The sequence below is a fragment of the Carcharhinus amblyrhynchos genome, unplaced genomic scaffold (genome assembly GCF_965287045.1).
Source record: "Carcharhinus amblyrhynchos unplaced genomic scaffold, sCarAmb.v2.hapA chromosome_317, whole genome shotgun sequence".
Taxonomy (NCBI): Eukaryota; Metazoa; Chordata; class Chondrichthyes; order Carcharhiniformes; family Carcharhinidae; genus Carcharhinus; species Carcharhinus amblyrhynchos.
The window spans coordinates 68,000-82,139 of record NW_027650057.1 but is presented as its reverse complement, the minus strand read 5'-3'; the positions used below and the strand labels follow the sequence as shown (position 1 = coordinate 82,139).

At 44.8% G+C, this 14,140-nt stretch overlaps 1 protein-coding gene across 2 annotated transcripts in view; it reads left to right on the top strand.

The window, feature by feature from the left end:
- Positions 1–14,140, top strand: part of LOC145339079 (sorting nexin-27-like) — a 113,974-nt gene that overhangs the window by 41,617 nt on the left and 58,217 nt on the right. The gene's annotated exons all lie outside the window — the stretch shown is intronic.

The window sequence follows — 14,140 nt, the reverse complement described above, 5'->3', positions numbered from 1 at the left end:
TCCTTGGGTTGTTGGACTGGCGGGCAGCCAACGTAAAATGCCTGCTCAGAAAGGGAGGGAAAGGTTAGCCGCTAACTACAGAGTAGTTCGACCAACATTAGCTATGGGCAAACCTTTGGAAACCATAATTTCTAGATCCATTTTAATGAGCATTTAGAAGTACATTGTTCAATCAGAGATGGTCAGCAGTGAATGTATGAAAAGTAATTTTGAGATGTGCTTAAATCTCATTTGAAGTAATTTATTGTAACAGTAGTTTTTAATTGAAGTTGTTACGGTGCATCAGTGTGAGATAAAATGTTTAAAAACAGGAGAGATAATAAAGCAGAAGAATTAACATTGTGTTATACCACACTGCACAGCATAATCTGGTAATGTGCGAAGGAGGAAGATTGTAATTTAAATTGACAGTGTTTGTAGTCCTGTTGTGTTCTGCTATATTTTTGGTTGAAGTAAAGATGAGGCTACTGCGTTCAGAATTATTTACGCATCAGCAACTTTAAACTGTGTTTTCTCTCTTTTGTTTCTTGGAATCCAATCTTTCTGTATTGCATTTGACATGGAATTCTGATTCTAAATTGCGTTTCCTGGTTCACACACTGCGCTGCCCATTAATGATTCTTCAGTCTGCTTAGGTTGCTATCCTTAGAGAGTAAAAGCAAACTAGTGCAGATGCTGTAATCTGGTAAGGATAGTTACCCTCAGAGGCAACTTACCATGCAAGAACTCATCACAACTACAGACAAGCGTGAGCAAGACAAGTTGTGACCCAATGTGTATCAAGTTTTACTTAAGTGAATTAATTGGCTTGAAAATGGTTTTCAAAATTATCAATGTATGTATTTTTGGTTGGTTTTGTGTGAGCTGTGCTGGATGTCTCATTATAGCGTGGGACTCGCGTGTACACATGTTTAAGTGGTTCATGGTCTCTGGTGTAGTTCAGTCAGATTGTACATGCAGCGAGCTGGGGTTGTGAAACGCCCTTGTGCGAAAGCAGGGCCATCTTTGTGTTACTAAGATCAATGCCATTTTAAATATTAACTTGCATGCATTAATTAATTGTACATTCCTAATACTAATGGCCCTTCAAGTTCTGTTGTATTAAGGCTACAGAATGGATGCTTGCTCAGGTGACTATTTTAATTGTCTGGTCAGGTTCAGCAGAGGGGTACACGTTAGTTCACTCCTATTTTCTGTTTATTAAGTCTGATCCACATTCATTCAGGAATACAATTTTTATTAACCTATCACTAGCTTATTAAGCGGGTTCTCCCCAGTGCCCTGTTTGCCTACTTGGTCCCTCAACTAACACCATGAAACAGATGATTTGATTGGTATCCCATTAGTGTTTGTGTGACCTTGCAGTGAGCAAATTGGCTGTGACGTTTTGATGTTTAACACTTGATATGGACAGTGCTTTGCAAAATGATTTGGGACATCCTGCAATTGTGAAAGGTGCTATATAAATACAAGTTACATTTAAAATGACAGTACATAACAGAAAGAAGGTCTTGCTTTCGTACAAGAGCCTTTTACAACCTTGGCTCATTGCAAACGCTTTGTCAGTTTAGGTTATAAGCTGAAGTCTCGAGCGGAATTTAAGGAGTTTAAACTTGGCCATGCTAACAGCTAGCAGGTACTGACTTGCTGTGTTTGTTGGGGCGGGGTGAGGGGAGGGGGTGGGCGCATTACTGGGGCGGTGCTGCCCGAACCCTATTTATTCAGTTGTTGAAGATTCAATTTTCTCCGTATCCAGGCCGATTTGGATGCGGATGCAGAACATCACCCTGTGCAGAAGGATATTCTCAGTGTGCTAATTAAATGCATTTCTCTAATTTAAGCTGCTTTTCTATAGGCAGAGGGAGATACTAGGAGACTGGTGTCCACAAGCTTTCTGCCAGTGATTTTAATTCCTTCATGAGACATGGGTGTCGCTGACTGGCCAGCATTTATTGCCCATCCTCAGCTGCACGAGGGCAGTTAAGAGTCAACCCACATGTCTGTGGCTCTGGAATTACATGTAGGCCAGACCAGATAAAGATGGCAGATTTCGTTCTCTAAAAGACGTTAGTGAACCAGATGGGTTTTTCCAACAATGGTTTCATGGTCATCAGTAGATTTTTAATTCCGGATTTTTAAAAATTATTGAATTCAAATTCCACCATCTGCCGTGACAGAATTAGAACCCAGGTCCCCAGCACATTAGCTGAGTTTCTGGATTAATAGTCTAGCGATAATACCACTAGGCTATCGGCAAATCCAGTGACCCTGCAGTGTTACAAGTGCCATCTTTTGGATGTGACATTAAACTGAGGCCGTGTTTGCCCTCTTAAGCGAACATAATATCTTTTGGCCGTGTGTTGTAGGGCAGCGGATATCCTGGTCAATATTTGACCAACATCACTCAAAACAGATCGTAGGCCATTATTGACTTTGCTGTTTGTGGACTGCTTCATATCCCGCATTATAACAATGGCTACACTTCAGGGCCGCACTGTTGCCAAGGACCTGGGTTCAATTCCAGCCTCATTACTCTCTCTCTCTGTGGAGTTTGCACATTCTCTCCATGGGCTTCCTTCGGGTGCTCCTGTTTCCTCCCACTGTCCAAAGATGTGCGGGTTAGGTTGATTGGCCATGCTAAATTGACCCTTAGTGTTGGGAATTAATGGTAAAATATGTGGGGTTACAGAGGTAGGGCCGAGGTGGGATTATGGTTGGTGCCGACTCAGTGGGCCGAATGGCCTCCTTCTGCTGTAGGGATTCTGTGATTTTGGATTAAAAAAAAGCTTCAATGACCGTAAGGTGCCTTACCCTATCCCGTAGCAGGTCTTGAACCCACATCCTTCTGACTCAGGCAAGTGAGCTACCACAGCTGACACAAGTATTTTTCATCAGTTCTCGATGTTCTAGCCTCGTATGATATTTCCGCTCTGCGGACAGGGCGTGAGGGAGAAAATGGTGTTGGTAGGTTCCCCTCGGGTCCTCGCTGGTACTGAGTGGTGGTGTTCTGGGCTGTCAATTTTGCCCTGTGCTGTGACTGCATGTTTGAAGTGCCCACAAGAAGTTGTAAGCTGCACAAGGGAGGAGCTAGCTGTAGTTGCCAGTTGAATTCATTCAAACGTGGGATTCGTTAAATGCTTTGCTGAAGAGCTTTGTGTCTGAACAGTGTCCCTCTTGTACTCTGGGAGAATCCCCCCCCCCCCCCCCGGGACACAGGCAAAAGAGAAATGTGTGCTGTGACTGACTGATATGCTTCAGCGTCACAATCATGTTCAGAAGGTGGTGGGCTCCAGGCCTATTCCAGAGACTTCAGCACACAAAGCTAGGCTGACCCTCCACCGCTGTAGTGTTAGAGGTGCCATCCTTTGGACAAGTGTTTAAGCTAAGGCCATGTTTGCCCCCTTGAGTGAACATCAAATCTTTTGGCAGTATTGTGGAATATTTTGTTCACTTCCCTGGCAACTATTGTCCTGCCTTCTCTCTGGTAACTCCTCTAACCATCATGACCTCATCTATGTGTGAAAAGCATCCTGGTTGCAATGCTGGTGTTGCCATAGTTTCAAAGGTAGCCCGCTTCCAACACAGGCTCTTCTGTAGAGAGAAGGGGAGGACCATTCTATAATTAATTTCCAAGTGTCAGATAATTAACTCAACCAACACTATCCATACTCTTTTCTCTAGTTTGAGGTGTCACAACTATTTTTTGCCTTTGTGCTAATTAACTTAAAAAAGCTTTGAATAACTTTGAAGTTCCTGCACCCTGTAATCTACTGGAAGCTCAGTGCTGGCGTAATTTGAACTTGGTTTAGGATTTATCCAGCAGCAGGAGCGGGGTAAAGCGCATACTCATTGTCTGTGTGGGTTTCCTCCAGTTTCTTCCCACATCCAAAGATGTATGGGTTAGGTTGATTGGCCATGATAAATTGACCCTATTGTCAGGGGGATTAGTGGGCTAAGTGTGGGATACAGGAATAGGACCTGGGTGGGATTGTGGTCGGTGCAGACTTGATGAGCCGAATGGCCTCCTTCAGTATTGTAGGGATTCTGTGATTTACAAACCCTCAAGCCCACAAAATTCCAATTGGACTACTTAGCAAGTAAAAAAAGAATTGGCATGTCAGTGATCCTTAGGACTTATGTTGATTGGGGTCCCAGTGAAAGGTCTGCAAGTGGTTGACCTTTAATTCACAATGTTTCTTGAATTGCAATTTCTAGCAAATGTTTTGGAAGATTTATGATTTTTTTGAATTAGTTTCAACTTCTAAGCTTTTCTAAGTAACATTGAAACAGCATAAAACTTCACTGAAATTGTGTTCTAGCATAAGAACATAAGAAATAGGAGCAGGAGTAGGCCATCTAGCCCTTCGAGCCTGCCACGCCATTCAATAAGATCATGGCTGACCTGAAGTGGATCAGTTCCACTTTCCCGCTCTCTCTCCCCATAACCCTTAATTCCCTTGTCTGTCAAAAACCTATCTACCCGTGACTTAAATATATTTAGCGAGGTAGCCTCCACCACTTCAACGGGCAGAGAATTCCAGAGATTCACCACCCTTTGAGTGAAGAAGTTCCTCCTTAACTCTGATCTAAGCTGCACCACCCCCCCCCTCGCCATCTTGAGGCTGTGCCCTCTAGTCCTGCTATCCTTTCTAAGTGGGAAGAATCTCTCTACCTCTACCCTATCTATCCCCTTCATTATCTTATACGTCTCTGTAAGATCCCCCCCCTCATCCTTCTAAACTGCAACGAGTACAGACCCAGTCTATTCAGTCTCTGTTCTTAGTCCGACCCCCTCATCTCTGGTATCAGCCGAGTGAACCTCCTCTGCACTCCCTCCAAGGCCAATGTATCCTTCCGCAAGTGCGGTGACCAAAACTGCACACAGTACTCCAGCTGTGGCCTCACCGGTACCCTGTACAGTTGCAACAAGACTTCCCTACTTTTATATTCTATCCCCCTTGCTTTCAAGGCCAACATTCCATTAGCCTTCTTGATCACCTGCTGCACCTGCAGACTGGGTTTTTGCGACTTATGCACAAGGACCCTCAGGTCCCTGTGCACCGTAGCATGCTGTAGCTTTTCGCCTTTTAAATAATCATCCCTCCTACTATTATTTCTGCCAAAGTGGATAACCTCACACTTGCTAACATTATAGTCCATCTGCCATAGCAGTTCACCCACACTACAGGATTAATCTGACAAAAGACCATACTGGCTGTGGTATCTCTAAGTCACTTATTCCCATGGTAGTGGAATGTGAAGCTGGTCATCAGGCATGGGGGCACAGTGGTTAGTACTATTCCTTTCAGCGCCAGGGACCCGGGTCACTGTCTGTGTGAAGTTTGCACGTTCTCCCTGTGTCTGTGTGGGTTTACTTTGGGTGCTCTGGTTTTCTCCCACAGTGCAAAGGTGTGCAGGTTAGAAGCACTGGCCATAGTAAATTGCCCCTTAATGTCCCGGGATGCATAGGTTAGAGGGATTAGTGGGGTAAATATATGGGGTTACGGGATTGGGTCTGGTGGGACTGTGATTGATGCAGTCTTGATCGGCTGAATGGCCTCCTGCTCTGTAGGGACTCTATGATTTATCCCCTTGGGAGGAGACTGATAACTCCTCTCCATTGCATGAATGGAAGGAAAGGTAGCACTTCCCCATTACTTATCCCCTTGGAGATGGGAGAAATTATACACTCATCCTTGGATTATGGCTGTTGCCAGCACGACAGATGTTTTTTTGCCCATTCCTTGGCGCTATGGTGCAGGACAGGCTTTGAGAACTGTTGCAACAGGTGTGGTAATGAATTCCAGGAGTTAAATCCGGTGACCACGAGGGAACGCTGATTTATTGAGTTTAGATGCTGTGTGACTCAAAGTGTGGGGTTCTGTGCCCCTTTCTGTGTAGCTTGTGGAGGTCGCCAATTCGGGAGGTGGTGACAATGTGCTGTCTATGGCATGTACTGCAGCTCCGGGAGTAGATATTTCAGCTGGTGAATGGGATATTGGTCGCTGCTTCCCAGTGTAAATACTCCATTCCCCTGAATCCATGTTTTTGCCGCTCAGTACACTGTGTGTTTCTCTGTTGTTTAACTCTCCATCAAGTACAACACATCCTTTTATATGGAATGCAGCCTGATTTGCGTGAGGTTTTTGTGAATGTTGGTTCAGTAATGTTCTCCTGGGTTTCCGCTTTAGGGCTGGAAGTTGGCTGTGGCACCAAGTGAGCTGCCAGACTGGGCGATGGTGCAAATGCAGTAAAAGAGCGTCTGTTCTCGACAGTGCAAAGAACTCCTGAGCCAAGCAGAATGTTTCTTGGCAAAGCAGTGCAGTGTTGGCTCAGACTGCCTGTCCATTGACTGCTGAGCATTCAGAGGGAACCCGTGTGATCTTTTAACCCTTTTTACAGTTGGGTTGTTTTTGTGTTTTTTTTTGGGGGGGGAGAATGACATTGTCATTGTTCAGATCTTGCTTTGAATCCAGTGCGGTTTGAGCCTCTGTCTTTCTGATTGTGGTGGTCCTGAATGTGAAATAATTTTGTGTGGTCTCATCTCACCTTTTGGTAGGTTTGGGTAGTCTTGTCAGTCGCAGATCACACAAGTAGCTTTGTACAGGAGGTATCCTTGACTCAAGCTGAGTCACACAGAATCATAGAAAGCCTACAATGCAGAAGGGGGCCATTCAGCCCATTGAGCCTGCACCAACCACAATCCCACCCAGGCCCTATCCTCATAACCCCATGCATTGAGCCAAGCTAGTCCCCCTGACGCTAAGGGGCAATTTAGCATGGCCAATCCACTGAACCCCCCACATCCTTGGACTGAAGAGTGTGAGCTTGGCATTGCATCTGTCCTGTCACACTGAGGCTCCTCACTGAGGTCATTGTTACCGAGAGCGATAGTTTTCATGTAATCTGCATTGTATCCGATGGAAGAAGATGCAGTACTGACGTGTTAGAAGAGTAGACTGTGCAGCCTGTCCAATCTGTTCTGTCTTTCGCAGGTCATAGGTAATCTGCTCAATGGCAGAGTTTAGTTTATTTATTAGCATCACAAGTGGGCTTATGCTAACGCTGCACTGAAGTTACTGTGTAAATCCCCTAGATGCCACACTCCAATGCCTGTTTGGGTACACTGAGGGAGAATTTAGCATGGCCAGTGCACCCTAACCTGCATGTCTTTCAGACGGAGGGTGGGGAGAAACTGGAGCACCCGGAGGAAACCCACACCGAATGAGAGAACATACAGACAAGCCGGGAATCAAATCTGAGTCCCTGCTGCTGTAAGGCAGCAGTGCTAACCACTGTGCCATCATGCCATCCTATTGACCATTTCAGTGAGATCACCCCTAATTCTTCTGAACTGCAGAGAATATAGGCCCATTTCACTCTGCCTGGAGGAGGGAACCGAGTGTATGGTGTCGAAATTTGCTGATGACACCAAGATTGGTGGAACGGCAAATTGTGCGGAGGGTGTGGAAAGTCTGCAGAAGGATCTAGATAGGCTGGGCGAATGGGCCAGGAACTGGCAAATGGAATTTAATGTTGGCAAGTGTGAAGTTGTCCACTTTGGTAGGAATAATGGTAGGAAGGACTATTACTTACCTGGCGAAAAACTGCAGCATGCGACGGTGCAGAGGGACCTCGGGGTTCTTGTGCATGAGTCGCAAAAACCCAGCCTGCAGGTGCAGCAGGTGATCAGGAAGGCGAATGGGATGCTGGCCTTCATAGCGAGGGGGATTGAATATAAAAGTAGGGAGGTCTTGGTGCAACTGTACAGGGCACTGGTGAGGCCGCAGCTGGAGTACTGTGTGCAGTTTTGGTCACCGCACTTACGCAAGGATATTTTGGCCTTGGAGGGAGTGCAGAGGAGGTTTACTAGGCTGATACCGGAGTTGAGGGGGTTGAACTATGAGGAGAGGCTGAATAAACTAGGCTTGTACTTGTTAGAGTTTAGAAGAATGAGGGGAGATCTCATTGAGACATATAAGATGATGAATGGGATGGATAGGATAGAGGTGGAGAGACCCTTCCTGCTCAGAAAGGACAGTAGGACTAGAGGGCACAGCCTCAAGATAAAGGGGGGGTGGTTTGGAACGGAGTTGAGGAGGAACTTCTTCACTCAAAGGGTGGTGAATCTCTGGAATTCTCTACCCGTTGAAGTGGTGGAGGCTGCCTCGCTAAATATATTTAAGACGCGGGTTGATAGGCTTTTGATAGGCAAGGGGATTAAGGATTATGGGGAGAGGGCGGGAAAGTGGAACTGAGCCACGACAGATCAGCCATGATCTTATTGAATGGTGGGGCAGGCTCCAAGGGCTAGATGGCCGACTCCTGCTCCTATTTCTTATGTTCTTATGTTGTCCCATCATAGAGCAAACCCCTCATCCCAGACACAAACTGAGTGAACCTTCACTGTGTCATCTCCACTGCAGGTATGTCCTTTCTTAAATATAGAGACTAAAACTGCACAATGTGTTTTCCAGGTCTGGGCTCTCCTTAAACCCTGTACGACCTCCCGAGGGGGTAGACTCATTGCTGTGTCATCTGACAGGTTAGCACCTTTGACAATGCGGCATTCCCTCAGTGTCTCAAGCATGAGACGAGAACCCACAATCTCATTACAAGAAACAAGGGTGCTACCAAACCAAGTAAAAACAAATTTCCTCTAAGTGGGTAGACAGAACCATTCTGGATGCAGAGCAGTGGCTATGAAGAGTCTAGTAAGAAAGAAAATGGAAGAAATGTGAGTGTATAATCCAGACTCACCCCCACAGTGCAATACTGATAGTTACTGCTGGGTCACAAATGCCAACTCTCGATTGGGATTTTAAACTGAAGCCATTTAATCCGTCTTCGGCTGGATGTGAAAGATCTACGTGAAGAAGAGTAAAGGAGTTCTCCAGATAACCTGGCATTTACATATCCCGCAATGAACAACCAGAGAATCATTAACTGTCTCTACATCATTAGACAGTCCTCAACATTGTGACATTGGAGTTACGATGGTTATAAATTGGTGCCCAGTTTCAACTTTACAGTGTTAGTTTTGACTTTACAACAGCAAACCAGTTCAAGCATTCACATTTGCGCATCGGTGTTCTGTGCTGCCCATCTCCCTGACTCGAGATGATTAGTTGATATTCTGGTGTGTTTTTGCTTAGTGAATCATAGGTGAGGGGGTTAGATAGAGTGGACGTGCAGAGACTATTTCCTCAGGTGGATGTAGCTGTTACTAGGGGGCGTAACTTTAAGGTTCGTGGTGGGAGATATAGGAGGGATGTCCGAGGTAGATTTTTCACTGAGTGGTTGGGGTGTCGAATACGCTGTCTGCTGTGATAGTGGAGTCGGACTCTTCAGGAACTTTCAAGCAGTTATTGGTTAGGCACATGGAGCACACTAGAAGGATAGGGAGTGGGATAGCTTGATCTTGGGTTTGGACATAGCTCGGTACAGCATTGAGGACCGAAGGGCCTGTACTGTACTGTACTGTTCTATGTAACTCCAACAGTGTAGAAGAAAGCCATTCGGCCCATCGAGTCTGCACTAAGCACAATCCCACCCAGGCTCTATTCCCATTACCCCACACATTTGCCCTTCTAATCCCCCTGACACTAGGGTCAATTTAGTATGGCCAATCAACCTAACCCCGCACATCTTTGAATTGTTGTTTTAACAAATGTTTTCTTAAAATTTATATTTTATAGTTTATTGCTGTATTACTTCTTAATAATTGAATTTAAAATTCTGGGTGGTTTTTGTTTGGAAATGGGGCATCTGTCTCTATGGGGAAGTGACTCTGCCTTCATCTCAAACAGGATGGGCTTGAATTTGAAGGCTGTTCTCATTCTGAATTCCCCCACCAGAGAAGCTCATTTTTCCCCACTTCACCCTCTCAAATACTTCACTTGTAAACTCTTGGACTAGATTATCTCCTAATCTTCAATACCCAAGGGAATGGAAGCCTAGTCCAGGCAATCTGACCTCACAATTTAAGCCTGGTATTCTTTAGGTGAATCTACACCACATCCGGAGTTACCGGAGTTGAGGGGGTTGAGCTATGAGGAGAGGCTGAATAAACTAGGCTTGTACTCGTTGGAGTTTAGAAGAATGAGGGGAGATCTCATTGAGACGTATAAGATGATGAATGGGATGGATAGGATAGAGGTGGAGAGACTCTTCCCACTCAAAAAAGACAGTAGGACTAGGGGGCACAGCCTCAAGATAAAGGGGGGGCGCTTTAGAACGGAGTTGAGGAGGAACTTCTTCACTCAAAGGGTGGTGAATCTCTGGAATTCTCTACCCGTTGAAGTGGTGGAGGCTGCCTCGCTAAATATTTTCAAGAAGCGGGTTGATGGGTTTTTGATAAGAGAGGGGATTAAGGGTTATGGGGAGAGGGCCGGAAAGTGGAACTGAGCCACGACAGATCAGCCATGATCTTATTGAATGGCTGGGCAGGCTCGAAGGGCCAGATGGCCTACTCCTGCTCCTATTTCTTATGTTCTTATGTTCTTATCCTCTCTGAGACCAGGATTTGTTTCCTGAGGAATTCAGAGCAGTGGAGATGAATTTGGCAACATGGCCTGTTTGTGCTGGAATATTTTATAAATAACAAGTCATTCGATGTCCTTAACATTGTTGCTAAACATTGAGACTATTGATTTACAAGCGTGCAATGATGCATTAGACTAGAAATAATTCTCCATTCCATTCACTTTGCCCCACAGAATTGGATTGCTTTGTGGCTTACTGTGTGACAGGCCAGGTTTTGAGCTCTAGTCTTGAGATTAAACACAAAGTGAGGTGCCGCACAGCCTGCTGGTCAGTGGCTAAATCCAGCCTGGTTTGTCATCCCGCAAGCCTCTTCAAATCGGGCAGAGTGATCTGGTAGGCTTTTGACTAGCGGTTGCCAGCACTACAGATTCACAGTGGCAAGTTGCACGAGAGTTTCACAACAATGGGTTGTAGTCGCAGTGCTCGGAGGAGCCTTGAATAGTCTTGTTTCTCATCGCTTTGAACCAGGGCACGACTTAGTTAATGGTAGGGCACTGGGGAGAGTTGCAAAACAAAGGGATCTATGGGTACAGCTGTGGAAGTTAGTTTGCAAACAATTGTGAAAATTAAAATTCCATAAATGTCTAAAAAACTCTTGTCAAGTCATGGAAAATGATTAATAGCCAAACAGGGTCTGCAGTGGGGCCAACGCTTACGTACTCAAGATAAGCGACGAAATCTGAAAACCTTGTTCCATAAACACAGCATTCCAAGACTAGGACACAGGATAAAAACAAAGAACAAGTTACCATGACAATTACCAAATAACAAGATATTAGGACACTGCTAATGAAGGATTGGCAGGAGACAGTTTTTATTGGGTGAGAAAGGATAAAAGGCAGTGCTATGATTGGGTATGTATGCAAATGAAGAATTAGAAAAAGTGCTCGTTTCTCATTTGCTGTAACTAAGTTTCAGTGTTAAATTTTCTGTATGAATCAACAGAACACCCGGTAATACTTTGCTTGCCCCACATTCTCCTCGCACAAGCTATTAAAGCTTAGAAATTGAGTACTCCGGGTTTAAGTGTTGTTTGTACTCATGTCGACTGCAGTTTGTGTTTGTACCCAATATCCTCTAGACAGGTTTATAACTCCGTGAAAGTGGAGTCATGGGTGGACAGGGTGGTGAAGAAGGCGTTCGGCATGCTTGGTTTCATTGACCAGAACGTTGAATACAGGAGTTGGGATGTCTTTGTTGAAGTTGTAGAAGGTCACGCTTGGAATACTGTGTACAGTTCTGGTCACCCTATTATAGAAAGGATATTATTAAACTAGAAAGAGTGCACTCTTTCTAGTGTAATAATATGCTTCCTATAATAGGGTGACCGAGTGCTAACTGATCAATACTGGCATTGATGATTTGAATCGCAAGGAGAGACTGGATAGACTGGGATTTTTTTCTCTAGAGAGTAGGAGGTTTGAGGGTGATCTTATAGAGGTCTATAAAATAATGCAAGGCATAGATCAGCTAGATGGTCAACATCTTATCCCAAAGGCAGGGGAGTCGAAAAGTAGAGGGTGTAGGTTTAAGGTGGGAAGGGAGAGATACAAATGTGTCCAGAAGGGCAATTTTTTCACAGAGGGTGGTGAGTGTCTGGAACAAGCTGTCAGAGGTAGTAGTCGAGGCGGGTACAATTTTGTCTTTTAAGAAGCATTTAGACAGTTACATGGTTAAGATGGGTATGGAGGGATATGGACCAAACACGGGCAATTGGGACTAAATGGTTAAAGACTGGACAGCATGGACAATTTGGGCCGAAGGGCCTGTTTCCATGCAGTAAACCTCTATGACTCTCTATCTTTGCCCACACGGTGGGTGCTGCACTCGGATCTCAGCCGGCCCGTGACAAACTCTGCCTCAACTACGTGGAATCCTAGCTCACTTTGTAAGTGAGAGCAGCAAAGAGGATAGAGTTAAAGCTCTGATTAAAAGCACCTAATATAAAGAAAAATACTTTAAAACAACCAAATGAGAAACATAGCCCAGATGAATCTGACAGCTTAGCTGCAAGAAGCTTTGAAGACGGTTCTGCGTTGTGCGTTGATTACAGTTGTGTATCTTTACTTGTATGTTAAACGACACCTTGCAGTTAGCTGTAAAGCTAAATATATCCCAAAAGCATCTTTGTTTGCCATTCACTGGGTCACTTAAACCCCTCACTTTGAGTAGGCCACCTAAAACTAGAATAGAAGTTCAAGCTTCAATGTACTTTTTACTCTTGAGGCAGGGTGAGAGGGCAAAGAAAGAATTGGGTAGCGAAGTTCACCTTCGTTTGTGCTTCCCCTTGACTGCAAATCGGGCACCAGTTACGTTGAGTGCCCTGGTTTCTCGCTAAAGGGAGCGCTGTGGCTGAGTGACAGCAGTAGTGAAGGATTTAAAATTACTGAAGCAGAGTTACCAAACAATAAGTGTTCAACAGTACTGAAGTGATACTAAAACAAGTGGAGGGCAGTGATTTCTTTCACAAGCTTAAATCAAACATGGTTTTAGCTCTTTTATAGATTTGGTAACTGGAGAGGGAGCTACTGAGAAAAACAATCCCAGAGCTTTCCAATTGTGTTTTTTAAAATTGAGATGAATGTCATAATCCAGTTCCAAGTGTCCCATTGTAACCAGTCAACTGAAGTCATTTGACAGTTCAGAATACTGATTAGAGTTATAGAATCCCTACAGCACAGAAAGAGGCCATTTGGCCTATACCGTCCACACTGACCACAATTCCTCTCCCCACAGTCCCATTTACCATTTAGCCAGTCCCCCTGACATTAAGGAGCAATTTAGCATGGCCAATGCATCTAACTGGCACATCTTAGGGACTGTGGGAGGAAAACCAGAGCGCCGGGAGGAAACCCACGCAGACGTGGGGAGAACGTGCAGACTTCGCATGTAGAATGACCCAAACCAGGAATTGAACCGGGGTCCCTGGCAATGTGAGGCAGCAGTGCTTAACCACTGTGCTGCCTTGTATGGGGATTTCTCCTTTTACTGTTTATTGGAATATTTGTAACCTCTGCCTTGTTGAATATATGTCAGGAGCTTGCCCTTCATAGCATACTGTACCTGTGTATTCTCAAATCTGGTTTTCAACCCATCAGAATCAAGGGATGTATGCTTAGCACAGTGCCCCCCCCCCCCCCCCCCCCTCACCCCCCCGACTGGATATTTTCCAGGGTTAGACATGTTGTGGTCTCTCAACACCAGATTAAAGTCCAACAAGTTTATTTGGAAGCACAGTTGTGCAGACAGAAGTCGCTCCTGTTATTTGCTGAGTCAGCCTGCCTGCTGCATACTTCTGGGCCTTTGTGATCTATGGCTAATTACTTAGATGGCCAGTTTAGAGAGACAAGATTAATTGGAAGAAGCATCTTTGAGCAAGTAGGACCAACAAGCATCTTTCTATAAATAATATAGCTAACTGGGCTCAACATTTGACGTTTAGCTGATGCAAATTGGCAAACAACATGCCGAACCTGTATGAATTTCAAGTCCTGTAGAAAGAAATGACATGCATTTATATACTTAAAGCCTTTTAATTGTCTTTGCTATTGTTACTTTGAATAGGTAAGTACAGCAGCAAATTTCAACAGAGAAT